General features: G+C 34.2%; 1 protein-coding gene across 34 annotated transcripts in view; it reads left to right on the forward strand.

The window, feature by feature from the left end:
* NRXN1 (neurexin 1) overlaps window positions 1–17,700 on the forward strand; it is a 1,121,375-nt gene that overhangs the window by 32,992 nt on the left and 1,070,683 nt on the right. The window lies entirely within an intron of this gene.

Genomic DNA, 17,700 nt, shown 5'->3' on the forward strand with positions numbered 1-17,700 from the left:
GTCAGCCTTAAAGCAATGTAGCTGTCCCCCAAATTGATAATAAGTGGCATATTGATTGATAGTTTAGGCCTCAGTAAATGTTCCCATCAATGTATTTCTCTTCCCATAATCATTTTTATTCAAGATTATTACCCTGTATTTATCTTGAACTGAGTGCAAATACTTTTTTCAAGCTTGAGTGACTTCAGTATTTAAAACTGAAAATCATATTGAGAATGAATTTTTAAGAAAGGAATAAAAAGCCCAATATAACTGCATCACTGTTCATATTTAGTTACCAAGTAAAGGTTCAGGATATTTTGTATCCTGTGCTTGCTGTAGCTTTCATGGCGTTAATTTTGCAACTGGTGTTCTTGTATGTAATTTAAGACCCTATTTTAAATTTACACTTTTAAAAAACTCAGATGTGTGTATGACATGTGTAATTTATATTATCTATAGCATTGGTAATTATTTGTTAATATTTATTGAGCATTTCCTGGATGCATGACACTCACCTAATGCATTCTCCAGTAGTAAACTGCATCTAAATTAGTAATACTCTTTATGGAAGAGACAGTTTAAAAATTATTTCTCTGAATATGATGAGATTTGCCATAGAAGAATAGATACAAGCTTAGGTCTTTGGCTTAGACTTTTCTGCTATGCTTCTCTGACTGTGTTCCTTTTCCCCGTGGAGGAAAATCTTGATAAACTCTGAAAATGTGGGGATCTGTACAAACCTGAATGTTTTTGACTAGTGATTAAGTATACTTAGGAACTTGAATGTAGTATTTCTCCATAGTTGTGTATTTTTTTCTTATAATGATTGTATTCCTTGAAGAACAGAAGGTAAAATTTACAGCTGACATTTAGCCTCAGTGTCGTTCATTAAATGTATGGATGTTTTGTGCATGTTTATTAGTGAAACTGAGTACTTAAGAGTACAGGTTCTAAATCCAAAATGCCTAGGTCCAGTTTTCTAACAACAATCAGATTATTTAACCCGTCTCAGCCTTCTCACCTGTGCATGGAGACAGCAACAGTCCCTATCTTGAAACAAGGCAGTAAATGATGAGCGTGAAATGCTTAGAACTGTGTCTAGCACAGACAAAGAACATGGTAAGCAAAACTTAAAACTTGGTTTTTAGATTTTATTGTATATTCTGGGAATTGAAACGGGTGTTCTGGAAGGATGAGTTAGAATACTGAGGGTAGGAATATGGAAAGGTGGTGAAGGTTAAAATATGCACCAGTAAAATAACAAACATTTGTGAGCTGCTTGGGGTTTCCCTTTTCAACATGACAGTAAACCTTTCCTCGTGCCAGTGGATGGCTTAGATAGACCAGAGAAGGATGTGCTGTATATAATTATTGTTGTGAAGAATCCTTTGCAAGTAGTGTATTGAGGAGCTTACTGTGAATCGTAAGATGTTCTATGGAGCAATCTTGTTGTGTGGAATCTAAAATTGTCCTAGCATTCCATGTACATAGCATTTTACAGGAATGAAGCATATTTTATCATGACCTGTAAGTGCACAGACAACTTTTGTGGTGATTATGACAAAGAATTCGGGTGATAGTCTGAGAATTCAAAAGAATAATGACAAGTTGGAGAATTAAGTCTTAATTAATAGAATAAAGTTAGATTGAAACAAAGATTCAGCCACTGAATAATAAAGGGAAGGCTTGAAGGACTGAGGTGATACAAATATAAAAGAAGAAATCTAAAGATCAGAAGGAGCCTCAGAAGATAAAGAAGCAAGTTGGTACTATATTTTTTTATGTGATAAAAAATCTAGGGGGAGACGAACCAGAGACTATGGACTCTGAGAAACAAACTGAGGGTTCTAGAGGGGAGGGGGGTTGGGGGGATGGGTTAGCCTGGTGATGGGTATTAAAGAGGGCACGTACTGAATGGAGCACTGGGTGTTATACGCAAACAATGAATCATGGAACACTACATCAAAAACTAATGATGTAGGGACGCCTGGGTGGCTCAGTTGTTAAGCGTCTGCCTTCAGCTCAGGTCATGATCCCAGGGTTCTGGGATCGAGCCCCGCATCCGGCTCCCTGCTCGGTGGGAGGCCTGCTTCTCCCTCTCCCACTCCCCCTGCTTGTGTTCCCTCTCTTGCTGTCTCTCTCTGTCAAATAAATAAATAAAAATCTTAAAAAAAAAACAAAAAAACTAATGATGTAATGTATGGTGATTAACATAATAAAAAAAAATCTTGTGGGTAGTGTGTGTGGTGGGAAGAGCCCTACACTAACCATATAAATGTGCATATGGTGTACATTATCTGGGCTTCCATTTTCATTTAGGGAAATGAAGGAATTAGAGCATCCTTTCTTTATGGTGTCTTCCAATCCAATTACTCTGAGATTAGTTTTCCTTGTAAACAATAAATATGTAACTATTTTCTCCCATAACTATCATTAACTTTCCTTAAGGGTACTATACTAATTAGTATATCTATATTTCAAATACTTTCTTATTAATGGTCTTTTCTCCCTGCTCCTTGTATGTCCCTGTATTTGAGTTTCTTTTATGTGTTATTTCAGAAGTCATTAGAGAGGACTTAGTTCATGTAGCTTTTGGTCATAAAAGAATTAAGTTATTCTGTAAAATCACACACTTGGTAAATTCTGTTTCATACTGCTGTACCTACAGGCTTGCCAATAACTTCCAAAGATATTTATTTGCAATTAACCCACATGTTATGTTGATCCATCTGTCTTTACTAATAGTCCATCCTTTTTAAAATCATCCCCATAAACTATTCTTGTCCCATGCTTCTAAAGAAACATGAATAGTATCAGGCCATGTGAAAAAGGAAAGCTGTAGTAAGAAAACAGACTGAGTCGTTTCTAGATGAATGCACCAAACACAAAAAGATTGAAGGAGAGGTGAAGTATATTGAATTTCTTTCTCATTAAACCAGCTTCCTGATTTTCATTATATCTTCTCTTTAATCCTCATGGGGCCCTCTTTGATTTCTTTCAGGTCTAGCCATCAGCTTATTTTTATAATAGGTAGCATTCTGGCTGCAATGAACTGTGCCTTTTATAAGCACTAAGCCTATTTTGGGGCCCTTGGATTCACTGATGTGCCAGGTTATGTTTTCTATTGTATACCTACTGTGTGCTAGGTAATGAGGGAGATAGCCTTTTAAAGTCCTATCACGTATAGCTAAAGAAATCTTTGAGGACAGAATGTTTACATTTCAATCCTTTCTGTTGCTGGCTATCTGTGTGACCTTGGGCAAGGTTATTTAAGTTCTATAAGCCTCAGTTTATTTTCTATAAATGCAGATAGTGTTTATATCTACTTCACTAGTTCGGTTGGGGAATGAAAGAGATCACTTGTGGTTTTAGCACTCAAACTCTTTAATACTAGTTATGTTAGCTAGTATTTAGAGAATGTGTGTGTGTGTGTGTGTGTGTGTGTGTGTGTAGTATGAAACAAAATAGTAATTATTGATGGGTACCTGAATCTGCCCTAGGTGTCTGCTCATGTTGTTATTATTTGGTTAAAAGATTAGATTCAGATATTGAGCAGTTTCTGGTTTTAAGTATATAGAATAAAAGCTGACATCTTGTTGAGAAGAACTTTGTCAATAGAAATAGTAGTGAAGTTTATTCATTTTCTCTTTTTCTCTCCCTCCCCCTCTCTCTCTCTCTCAATTGATTTGGTGGCGGTTCCTCAGGGAGATGGAGAGAAAACTGGTCAGGTTCTGAAGTATTATCCTATCCTCTTTTGGACTATGTCTTAAGCTTCTATGCTGAAAGATTCATACATGCACACTCTTGATACATACTTTTCCTTTTTAGCCATTTATGATATAAATAAAAGTAGATAAAATGTCTGGAAAGTCATGGCAGAAATTCCAGAGCAGCCACCAGATGGGAAAGCATTTCAATTGGGATCGGTTCTTTATTGAAATGAAAATCACAAGAATGAAATTAACAATAAAAAGCTTGTATTGCTTTGGCATCTTTTAATACTTTTTATTGTCAACCTATTTTTATCTCAAAAGAATGTGCCCATTGGATCACATTCCTAAGACATTAGAGAATCTGTGTTCTGGAAATTTAGTCTGTAGTTAATGCCAAACTATTTTCTGGTACTCTTTTTCCAAATCTTTCTCCTTGAAGTGCAAAGATTTCATTGACATGTGGAAAGGGGATGTATGAATGAATGAGAACTAGAAAGAACAGGCAAAGCATTAGTATAGGAGTGAAGATACTTTGAAAGGGAGCATGTTCTGCTGAAAGTTTATTCAGAGGCTGTTGCAATAATACCCTAGTTTTGAATTGATTATCAAGAACACGCAATAGAAAGTTGGTTTGCCTAGGCTTCCTGTTATAATCAGCTCTCCGTTCTCACAAGCATCCGTGTCAGTGAGATGCTGCAGCTGGACTTTTCTTTTCACCCGTAGAGATAAATTATTTAGGAGGTCACTTTTTGCAGAAAGTGGAGGAGAGAAGGTCAAAAGGAATATCCCATTCCCCTCCTTGTTAACAAATTATAAATATTTGTGTATGTCTTGGTATCTGGCCCTTAATTATCATGTTCAGTAAGTGTGTGAGCTGAGAATTTCTTTCCCGATGCTTAAAGCTTACTCAGGACAACAAAAAACCTGCTCTTTCTTTGAGAGAAAAAGCTAAGTCTGTCTTGTTAACTAATGTATTTCCAGGTTCTAGTATGGTACACACAGCAGATTGTCAAGAAATATTTTGCCGAATGAATGTATGAATACATGAAGAAAAGAGTAAATAAACACATGAATAATGATAGATCCAGAACACAGACCCAGTTCTCTTGGATTCCCCAAAGTGCATATTTTCCCTACTACTATTCTCTCCTATCTCCATTTATACATACCCCAGAGAAGTCGAGGATTTGAGAAATGTTGAGCTGTCAGCCTGGGAAAACTTGTTCTTTATGACACTCTCAGCACTTTGGCCAGCATGCAGGCATGAGATCCGGGGAAGAACTGGCAAGAGAAAAAGAAAGTTAGAGGGTGTTGGCTTATTGAGTTGGGAGAGCAGAAATCGCATTTTTAAAATGGATGCAGAGATGAATGTGGGTCCAAATCTAAATTGGAAAAGTATTAAGAATGGAGAGGAGAGATAAGAGAAGTCGAAGTCCCTGTCTCTGCTTGATGACAAAATAAAAAAAAAAAAAAGTATTATCCCCAGATTTCCCTCTGTACTCTGCAGAACAGTGTTTCCCTAAGTATTCCTCCTTAGTAAGGTAAGGGGCGGAGAATTCAAAAGAGCATTTGAAGTGTTCCTTATGCATGTTTTTTGAAACTAGATTTAAAAAGTGTAAGAAGAGCTGGGGACATTGCAACTAAAACTTTGCAAATTTCAAAATATTCTATTTCTGAGATGCTTAAGTTTTACTGACCATCCCTCCAATTAGGAAAAATTAGCATAATTTTATAATGTCTTAGAAGCACTGAATAAAAAAAAAAAAAAGAAGAATTCTCTGAGGACCTGAGTTCCTGAGTTTTGAGAAAAAGAAAAACAGGTGAAAGAGAAAGGGAAGAAAAGGTGAAAAAAATAAGAGAAAGAAATTGAAAGACAAGAAGGGAGGGTGTTACAAAGAGGGAAAGTTAGGAAACTGGGGCAACAGAAATGTTAATGAAAATAATCTGTGTGTGTTGGGTGCTTACTATTTATCAGCCACTGTGGTGAGAATTTGCATGGATAATCTAATCCTCACAGCAACCTAATGGAGTAGATACTGTTGTTGTGCCCATTTTGCAGAAGGGAAAACTAACATTTTAGACAGGATACATAACTTAGGCAACCTCACACAGCTAATAAAGGGGAGCAAAAGCATTTGCAAATCAGGTATAGCTGCTGCTAAAGCTTGTGCTTTGATTCCCTGCCTGGAGCTTTTTGGAATACTCTGCTACTTCACTGAATTATAACTTATCTCAGTGAATGGTATCTCGATACACATTGTGGCTGTATTGGTTTATAGACCATAAGTAATACGAAATTAAACAGGGCAGGGAATATGGAGTCACTGTTAACCTTCTCTCAGTTTGGTTTAAGGCTCGTATATCGTGACACTCATTTTTCAAGGAATCCTCTTGTTGGTGAGCATCTTTTGACTTGACATTTTTTTTTAAGTGGTTTATTTATTTATTTATTTATTTATTTATTTATTTATTGAGAGGGAGTGGGGGTAGGCAGAGGGAGAAGGAGAGAGAGAATCTTAAGCAGGCTTCATGCCCAGTGTGGAGCCCCACCTGGGGCTCCATTTCATGACCCTGAGATCATGACCTGAGCCGAAATCAAGAGTTGGACACTTAACCGACTGAGCCACCTGGGTACCCCGCGACTTGGCATTTTTGATTGTCCACATTGTCATAGTAATGAAAGGCATGAAACCATATTGTTCACCTCATCAAGTGTTCCTTTGGGGAGAAAAGAAATACAAATAGTTTCTGTTAAAAGAAATCTGTATTATTTCAATCTGGGTGCTTTACCAGATGAGTTGTTAAATGGGAACCAATGCCATAAAAAAGAGAGAGATCAGGAATTAGCTGATTTAGGTATGTCACTGGGATATTCATCAGTGTTGCAGGCTACAGGGAAGGAATAGATGGAACTCATGTGCATTATCTCTCTCAGCTGCATATTAGAGATACGACTGACGCTTATGGAAGAATCCATATCCCACAAATCACTGTTGCATCAGAACTATCTCAGTTCCCTGGATAGACCTGAGTTAGTGTATGAAGATTTCAATAGTAGGTATCCACATTTAGACTTACGGATTTTCTGAATTGAATAGAATATCGAGGAGAGCTTGGCCTCTAAAATCAATCCTTTTTGATTGCTTACAAAACATACGTGCTAAAGACACATTGGAATGAAGTTTTAAAAAAGTAAGTCTGTATTTTGTAGTGCTTCTTCATTGCAGCTGCCACAAACTGGACAGGGACCAATTGGGGTTAATGGTATTTGGCTTGAATAGCTCTACTTAGCTAGCCATTAATCCCCAAAGAAATGCCCAGATTCTGAATTATTATTGATTCATTGACAAGCTCTTTCAACAAAGCCAACAGCAAATGTTCCACTCAGGACATATGCACCCTCTCTCAGAAGCTGCCTTAAGTGTATTCACACAAATTGAATGTAGAGTAGGAAGATACTTCAGTGATCATGAAGATTATACTTCCGGTCTTACCCTAGTTAAAAGTCGTGTTTCCTAAAATACATATAAGATATGCTCAAATGTGGTAATCCATTTGTTGATTTTTTTAAATTTTATTTTATTATGTTAGTCACCATACATTACATCATTAGTTTTTGATGTAGTGTTCCATGATTCATCGTTTGTGCATAACACCCAGTGCTCCATTTAGTACGTGCCCTCTTTAATACCCATCACCAGGCTAGCCCATCCCCCCACCCCCCACCCCCAAAACCCTCAGTTTGTTTCTCAGAGTTTTGTTCTAAGTTTGTAACAGGATCTGGGAGCATTGATTGTTCAAAATATGTTACCACAAATTCCAAATTGACAATGTGGGCAAAAGAGCATGCATTTCACAAGTTATATATTAATCTGAAACTGACTCCTTGTATACAGGAAAGAATATTTGGAATGAGAAAATGCAGACCATGCCTTAAAAAGCACCTAGATTTCTGGGTGCAATTTTTATTTTATTTTAATACTTTTTATGCTGATGACTGTACTAACTTAAATAGGAAATTCTTAATATTTGTTAGTAAATTGTTTACATGATAATCACAATGTGAGGAACTATTTGTCCACATTTCACTCACACATGGATGTGTATTTATTCGTATGTGAATAAAAATTATGATAGAATTGAAAGAATGAAATTGCTAAGAGCTAACAACTACGGGAATACTCTGGAAGGGATTCTCCCGATTTATATTTTCATTAACGGTATATAAAGCTTTTGTTTTAAGCACCTCACCAAGACAGAATATTACCATGTTTTACTTGTCTCAGTCTGATGAAGAGAAAAGTGTGCTGCTTGTTTTAATTTCTATTTTCCTGCTCACTGGTGAGATAGGACATCTTTTTACATATCTATTGGCCATTTTTACTTTATTTTTTCCTCTAATTTCTCTGTTTATATCTTTGCTCATTTTTCTTTTGGAGTTATAAAATGTTTTATGTACTCTGGATATTGATATTTTGTCCGCTCTATTGGGAACAGATATGTTTCCTAGGCTTAACACTGGCTTTTTAAACTTTGTGTTGTCTTTTCTTCCCTTAGAAGTTTTAATTAAAATTTTTTTTGTAATTTAATTTTTTATATAGACAAATATTTCAAAATCACATGTTTCAGGGCATCTCTCCACGGTCTTTTGCTAGCCAGGGCTGAAGATGAAAAGTCTGATTTTTCCTTCTGATATGGGCAATTTTTATTCCTTTTCTCTGGAAGCTTTTTGGATTTTCATCATAAAGCCTCAGAGTAAAAACATATCCTTCTATTCCTTCTAAATGTTCTAAAATTTTATCAAGATATCTGTGAATATTTTTTTTTCATGTTTATCAGCATTTGATAAACCTCTGAACCAAACGTGTGTCCTCACTTTGGGGAATTTTATTTTGCCACATCTATTCTGTCTGTTCTACCTGTAATTTAATTAGATGGATTTGAGAACTTTCTTAACTAATGTCCATGTTTGTTAAACTTTTCTCCATTCATACATTCGACCTCCTCGATATTTTGCATTGCTTTCTGGAATTACTCCTCAGCTCAATTTTCCAGTTTAGTAAAGTAATTTGAGCTGTAGCTATGTCCAATCTATTGCTATAGAGTTTTTATTTCAAAAGTCTTATACTTACTTTCCAGTATTTCCATTTTTAAAATTCTCAATAAGTCCTCTTTAGGTTCCTCAAATTTATACTTGTATTTATTACTTATATTTGCTTTTATATCTTCTGCTTTTTCCAGTGTGAATTCTTGTTTTAGTAAGATTGGTGCCTCTCTTTCATAATGTGGATATCCTTCAAATGTAGAGTGATTTTTAGTTTTTTGTTTAACCTTGTGTTTGAAAATGCCTATCATGGATGTTGGTGATACTATTAGTCTCAATGTTGAGTATTTAGTAAAACAGTAAGTTCTGCTGGTTAAGTAATTGGGTCATGAAGCTAGATGGATCTGAGCTTGAACTCAGTTTTACAAGTTAGTAGCTATAACCACGGGAAAGTTCTGTAACCCCTTCATGCCCTAGTTTTTTCATTTATAATATAGAGCTAATCATCATATCTATCTGTTGGAGCTAAGGATTTAATAAAAGGATACACATAAAATTGCTTAGCACAGTCCCTAAAGTGTGGTGAGCTCAATGAATACTGCTGGTTGATGATGATGCTGAGGACAGTGATGATAGTGAGAGCGGTGATTGTGGAGGAGGACAAAGGGGAGGAGCTTCAGGAACTGGTGTAGCAACAGCTTCTCCTCAGGACCAGGGGCCAGGAACCCTACACAGACATCCTCAGTGACCACATTTACGGCTTTGCCTAGAAGTAAATGTCATTGGTGCACAGAGCTCTTGCTTCCCCTGCACAAGTCAGGAAGAGTAGAGAGGCGGCTGGCCCAGGTGCCGGGAGTGCACTTCCTGGTTGGATGGTTGCAGCCTCCTTCACTCCCAGTTCTGTAGCATTTTGCACCATGTGTGTTTTAGTCTATGGTAATCTCTGGATTTACTTCCCTCATTTTATTTATTTTTTCCTGTTTTTAAGATAGCCCTCAAAATCTGTCATCTGTCTCTGCCACTCTCTTTTATTCTCTGATATTCTTCTGGATCTTTTAAGAGCTTATTTTCTGTCATTTCACGGATCTGGAGCAGAAAGGAAAATTGACAGGTGTTGGATCTGCAATCTCAATCCAATCTCCTGATAACTTTATGGGCAGATTTAACTCCTAGTATTATATAACTAAGAAATTCTTAAATCTATAAAGTATTTACAAAGGGAGTAGATGTTATTGAGAGGTAAATAAAATTTGGGATACAGTATAAGTTAATTACTCATTAAGCTGTTTATCTTTTCAAATTCTCTTAATGCCATTCAGTTGATTTGTTGATATTCACTAAAGAAATCTCCCTCTGCCAAAGTACATCTTGGCTAAAATAAGAACACAACGTGGTGCCTTTACCAGTGTTAAAGATAGAGCCCAATATACTTTCAACTTCTAACACATACATTCACATTTGGTGGTAATTTTTAAAAATATATATATATTTTAGATATAGTCATTCTTTCCTGTCCCAGTTAGAACCTTCAGCCTATGACTCAGCAGGAAAAATCAAGATTGTTTCTCTTTATATGTCTTTCTTCTAGGAATCTAAGACTTTTTATATAGTAGGTAAATATAATAGGCAAAGTGTATATACTATAGAGTAAGGATTGGCACTTTTTTTTTTCCTATAAGTAGTCAGATAATACTCTAGGCGTTGTTGGCCATATACATTCTCTGTTATATATTCTTCTTTGTTTTGTTTTATTAGTAGTCTTTAAATAAACCTTTAACACCATTCTTAGCTGTAAGGTCATACAAAAACAGTTTTAGGCAGGATAATAGAGAAGACCCTCAACTCTGGTTCTTTTTGCACTTTTCTAGTGACCTTTTTATGCTGGGGATCTAGAATTCCTATATGTTAATGGATTAATTTCAATAAAAGGATCTTTGGATGTGGTGAAGGCCAGGATAATGGCTCCATAAAACTTCGTTCATACGTGAAAGGTAGCCATGACTATGCTTCTGTACATCTGTCATTGGAAATCAAAAGCATTTTTATAACGAATACAGCTCATTTTATGTTTTTCAGATGTATTAAGATGAACTGTCATTATAAAACTGGTAGTTTCACCTGTCAGCAGTCTGTAAATGCTGATTATCTTTGCCCAGTTTATAGTTTATTTCTAACTATAGTTTTTAAAAAGAACATTCAGATTTTCTTTATAGTTTTGTGGTCCATCCTGATCTTCAGAGTTGCATTTTGGAAATAATTCCTTTAAAAAAAACAGAGATTTTCAGTCTTTGCTCCAGGTGTGTTAGTAAGTAGATAATGTCTATCCACTGTAGTATATAGGGAGTTTTATATAGAAGAAATATGTCAATTACCTTTAAGATACTTGCCTATTAAATAAAGGGGGAACATGGAAGTCATCATAAAATTTGTTTTCATGGACAAGATCCTTTCTAGCAGATTTAAGGGAGACAGTACATTCCATTAAAATGGACAGATTCTTATAGTATATATTTTATTTACATTTTCCATTTTTTGGAATTTTCACAACTATTTCTATGATAAGGAAAAGTGCCCTGAATTGTATATATAGGCAAATAAATGTGGAACCTTTCCCTAGGAGGATCAACAGTTATTAATAATCTGTTAATTGTCCTCTGAGGAGCTCCCCAGAACATGAGGAAATAAAAATACCAGTGTTTTTGTTTGTTTGTTTGTTTTGTAAGAAAAGGCTAAGATAAGCCACCAGGTGCCACAGGTGCCCCTGGGACTTTAACCACTTTTTATCAAGCACCCACAGAAAATATTGATTCAGTGTTCCTTGAAACAGGAAAGAAACCTTCTCTGAGCTAGAAAAGCAACCCATAGTGTCCCTGGAAAAAGAAGTTTCTATCCAGGAGAAAGTGAGAAGTATTTCTAACACCCTGAATGTAAAAAAGTAACTTCTATCCTCTCTTTTTGGGGAAGGAAGCTTAGAGATATAAATTTAAGAACATTTAATTGGACTTAATTAAGTGGCAAAAGCAGAAGCCAAGGTATCATACTATATCTGGACTAATAAGCAGCAAATATTCTGTGATTTAGAAGCGTGAACCTCTCATATAATAAATTTATAGTGAATTTTGATCAGGAAAGATGGCTTTCCTAATTTAGTGAATATAAAGACTTACATATAAAATTCCCTGACCAACAGATCTGTTTTTAAAGCAGAAAGAATCACTGAATGAAAAAAAAAAAAAAGAGAGAGTAAGTTAGAGAAGAATACAAGTGGTTGATGACTCTTAGAAAGCTTCAGGAAATTATGTGTTTACAAACCATAAAAGAACAAAATTCATCAGGCCAAATGGGGAAGTAAGACAATTTTGAGTTTGAATCATTTATTGGCAGAGGGCTTAAAAATAAGATAGTATTAGGTACACATTAAAGTATCAAGTAGATATAAAAATATTGACAGATTTATTTTTATATTTTTCTAATTTCAACATCATTCTAGTCAAAAAGCAAGTTTTATAAGCTTGAGTGCAAAAGGAAAAAAAAAATTAGATGAGATGCTGAATGACCCATCGTTGATGCCTTTGGTTTAAGAATGCTTCTACTTGTTTCTGGAAGGTGCAGTTCAGGTAAATTCCGGTAATTATTCATTAACTATTATTGATGAAGCAATTTCTGAATGTAATACACTGTGTTAATATTAATATCAAGGGCTTTTTTTTTTTTGATGGCAGGTTAGAATCATTCTTAGCTTATATTCAGAGCAGGTATCCAGTGAACTCCAAATTAACTGTTGATGAATTGCAAAAACAGAATGGTTTCAGTACATGACTTGCTTCTTTAAGATAGGCTTTTCATTAATAAAACTAATAGCAGAGTTGCCTAAAGTAATTTATTCTTGGGGCCTTATAAATGGATTTGATTTGTCCTTCAGTTTTTGTTTTTGTTTTTGTTTTTTGCAATTTAAAAAAATCACTATAAAGAAATAGTTTTAAGCTAATCATTGTTAGAAAACAGTTGAACTATCAACTTGGAAGTTGGCAGGCTAAATTACAAGATAAATCTGTATGGCTTTTTCCATGGCTTTTTGCCTGTTTGATATTTATTTCAAGGTGTTTTTTGTTGTTTTGTTGTTGTTGTTTTGTTTTGTTTTATATTTACTCCTTCATCCAGGATGAAATTGGAGTTGCCTCTATAAACTGTCAAGATGAATGATGGAAGCTTAAATGCCCTTTGAGATTTCAGGATTAAAAGAGTCTATGTCAATTATTTTCAGGGCCCCTCTTTTTCTCTTTTCTTTAAAAAAAGATATTTGGATTTATTTCTGTTAATACTATTGAACTATTATTAAAAAATATTTAATCCCCTCTCTCTGTGTGTAGATTACTCACACACACACACACACACACACACACACTCATCCTTTATCTAAATAATTATGAAGCTCTGGACTTAAAAACTACCTGTCGCTAAGAGAAAATCCATACTCAACTCTGGAATCCTTTTTTTGGTGGTTGTCATTTCCTTTTTCAATTTCTGAGCCAAAGCTGGCAAAGGCTTTGCAACTCAAAGGATTTATTTTGCAGACTGGTCCTTTGGTTAGGAACTTTTGAATCAGTTCATGGTCAATGGATAAATGACAAAAATATAAACCATAATTAAAAAAAAAACTACTATTAACAGATAATACAAATAACTGAAGAGGCTGTTTTCCACAATGAATAAATTGGGTCGGTTTCTTACAATTTGGGGAAATAAACACTTTATTCAGAATCTGTTGTGCCATTTTGATGTTCCCCGCCTCTAGAGAATGGTTTAGAGTTTACATTAGATGATCACAGAAAATATTTCTGTAATCACTGTTTGAAATTTGAATTGGTGCTACACACATGCATTTTAATGCCATACCAGGTCTCTGTACCTAGAAGGAATAACAAGTATTTAGGGAAAATTGTTAAATAGGAGAGCAGGATACATTGGGATTTATGTAGAAATTCTTCTACCACAGGTAATCTTTCTGGATATAAACCTATAGGGGAAAAATATACAGAAAATATGGTCTAAGTTAAAATAAATGCATTTGTAGCAAAATGCAGGGAAATACTGTAGGGGATAGTTTTAGTAATTATTATTTTCACATATAGCAATTTTACTGTGCAGTACTATTGTGATATTTGACATAGTATCTTAGCATCTATGGATCTTCTTGATTGAATTAAAAAAACACTTTCTTACATGCATTTATTTACTCCCATCTTCTAAATTTGCTTCATAATAAAAGTTGGTTTTATTAAATGATTAACATCTTACAATGATGCTCATTACCATCGTAATTACCACCACAATTCCTAATCAGTTAGTATCAGTCACTTATTCAGAAGATGAAAAGTAAAGAACAAAGCTCTTCTACAGATTAAAGAAAGGAGCATTTCAGAATTTTACTCAACTCTAGTAAAACCATATCAACAATAGAAAAATGAAGAGAATAATATGCAAAACTAGCTTATAGTAGAGTTTTGGTTTGTTTGTGGTGTTGGCTACCTATTATTTTTCTCATTACATTTAGCAATTTTACTTTGTTATTTACAGAGGACAAACTAGATGTTGCTCAAAATATTTGGCTCCTAATCAGGGAACAAGTTTTTGTTAAAATCAGGACAAGCAGATGTTTGAAACCAATGTTGATGCTTTAACCTCCCTTTCAGGAAAATAAATATACTTGACAAAGAAAGGATATACGAAAATAACATTGAATTATTCAGGTCTGGGATGGCATTGTTTACTGAGAAGCCTCTCATTGCCTAAATAGAATCCCTTCCTTGTGAGACTTTGTGTAGTGTACTCAGTAAGAAACCATGGGATTCTATAGGTTGAATAAGATTCACTACTAGGCATAGCCAAAATATGGAGTTAGCCTGTGTGACTTGGTCCATAATTTTGTGCATAGAAGGTATATAATTTTTAAATTTAAATAAGCTTTTATAAATTTTGTCAGTCTGTGAAATAATTTATAATTTAAAATATAAATTATATTCTCCACTATCATGATAAAGCAATTAAAAGAAAACTAATTCTTATTCCTATATGGTACACATCGGGCCTCTTATTCTGGTTTCATTGTGAATAGCTGGCTACCATTCCAAGATGAGAATTCTTGAAAACTGGCGAGTTTCCAATGTGTTTGTTAAACAAGCAGGATACTGTGCTGAGAATAGGGGTAGAATTGCTGTCACATTGTCCATTGGTGAGAAGTTCTGTCTTTCTTCCAGCTGGTGTAAATATCTCTCACTGGACATCTTTCCTTTTAACTTCTGGCATTGTAAACAATGCTGGAATGAATATTTGATTACTAAAATGTATACATCCTTCTGATTGTTTTTTAGTACAATGCTCTAATGCAGGTTATGAATATATGTTACATGAATGATTGGATGGATGAATAGAATAGAGGACAGCTAACGAATTTGTACACTTACCTTAAATTCAGCCATCTCACAAAATTGTTTTAGGTCTAGTAGTTTCTTTTGGTTGGGAGGTGAATTATATAAATCATGTCACCTAAGAGTTTTCTTTTCTAAATCTTTGAAAGTTCTCATTCTCTTGTCTTATTTGCTATACCTCCATTATGCTAGATAATAATAAGCAGAAACTTGGCAAATCTTCTGTTTTAACTACAATTATTTTAGTGTTTGTAGCCTATGATACTTACTGTGATTTTTGTTAAACAGCCTACTGTATTTAAGAGGTCTTCTATCCCTAGTTTACGTAGGGTTTTTGTACTGAGGACTAGTTGCTAGATTTTTCAAATTCCTTTTCATTGTCTGTTGATGCATCATAAGTTTTTTCTCTTTGATTTGTTGGTTAATAGATAAGACTAATATATTGCCTTACATGGAACCACTCAAGCATTCTTGTAATAAATTCTGTTAAGTCTTGAAAAAAAAAGAATGACCCCAAGAAGAGAGAGCTTTCCTTGTTTAGTTTTGTTTGTTTTACAGTTTTTTATATTTTGGAAATAAGAATAGGGGAAATGCCTCATTGTTAATGATTTAGCAATTTTTTGGAGTAAGGCAAAATGTGCCTAACTCAATATGATTTTTATAAAAAGAAGCGGATTTATAAAGTAATGTGAATTAAGATAGTATACTAAATGGGTACTTTGGTTTTTAAAAAGATGAGAGGGTTGAAGTGACTTAGATAAATTCTATAGCCTGACTTAGATTATGGAAAATAGGTCAGAAAAGGGTAGGAGAGTGTACTTAATGCTGTGGACAAGCTCATATTACTTTCAAGCTGTGTAATATTTCAGCTGAATAGAGAAATTATTTTGAATTAAAATTAACTGTTTCTCAAATTTCACCTAAACCTGTAGTATTTCCTGCATGAAAATTTTAAAATGGAGATTATATTATTTTTTACTGGGGCATGTGTGGTCTTTGTATATATGAATATATTTAAGAAAAACAATTTAAGTGATTCACACAAAAGTAAAAAAATAATGCAAATCTTACATATATAATGTATAAAATTATGATATTATATTAATATACATAGTTTAAATATACTCATAGTAAAATATGACTGAATAGATATTAAAGACTTTGCATGGTTGTATAAAACTGGAATTTTTCTTTTGTTGTGAAAAATTGAACAAAGCGATCATCTCTGACTCCAAAATATAGCTATAATTACATTTGTAAAACAAACCAAGATGAAATAATGAATATGCTCTAAATGTTCTCTCTCTTCTTTTTTTCCCTTTCTTTTTATTTGTAGTATTTTTAAATGTTAATGAGGTATCCTATTATGATCAATGGACCAAGAGATACTGAGTTTCATGAATTACTGTTTATGTCATTTTAACTAAGTTTTTTTCACCCTTGTAATTCTATTATGCTGTTTGGTTAATTAAAAAGTGCTAATTCTAAGAATATTAAGTTATGCCTTGAAAATTTCAAATGACCTGTTAAACAATTAAATTCAACATGAGAAGTCATGTTCATGTTTGACCTTTGATTCACCTCCTTTTTTATTTCTGCAAGGAGATAACAGAATCATTGAATTCTTCTAGGCTATATTTTAATTTGAATCTCAGGTATATGTAGCAAAGCCTCCTCAGGCCATTCAGAATGTGATTTAATTGATTATTCTGTGGTATACTCAGACCTTCATCTTACTGAAATTCACACAGTGTCACATTTCCTGATTATTGTGATCTTCTGACATTATAGAAATAGATTTTCAGTTTTTTCTCTATTAGCATGAATATTAATGAGTTGCTTTTCTACTATTTATAATTAAAAAATTTCAACTTTACATTTTAAGAGTATGGAATTTCTCTTTATTTCACATGTGTAAGTTATATGTCTTCTTAAATCATAAAAGGATAACATTTGGGGGGGAGATAACATTTTCTTTCTAAAACATAAATGAAAATCAAAAAGTTGTGCATGACACAGCAGTCTAAGGAAATGTAAGAAAACTGTTAAGATAACCCAGTATTCAATTTGTCAGTCATCCTCAAAGGAAAAACAAAAATTAAAGTGAGTGGATTCCAAAAGGATATTAAAAATTAGGACCCTCCTAGAGTTCTCAGAAAGATTAAAACAAAAAAAAAAAAGAAACAAAAAAATCCCACAAAAGACATCTACTTAGACACTGAGGCAGAATCAGTTCCTTTTTGCACCTTTGATTTTGCAAGAAAAAAGAAAGACTTAAAAGAATAGTAGTCACAAAGTAAAATAATAGAATGTGTCTTCAAAGAGGTCGATGAGGCATTAGAAGATAGTCTAGGTCTTCATCAGAACATAGGGGTGATGCAGGCATCCTTGGGAACAGTGCCAAACAAGGACCCAAGATTATACACAGATCTCTAAGCAAGGGATGACTCATATTATTTTTAAAACATTTTTTCTATCTAAGTGGGGTTCTTCCCACCATGGCCCGAAGCCATTGCTGAATCTGATGGGTCTC

This window comes from Phoca vitulina, unplaced genomic scaffold, assembly GCF_004348235.1.
Source record: "Phoca vitulina isolate PV1807 unplaced genomic scaffold, GSC_HSeal_1.0 scaffold12, whole genome shotgun sequence".
Lineage (NCBI taxonomy): Eukaryota > Metazoa > Chordata > Mammalia > Carnivora > Phocidae > Phoca > Phoca vitulina.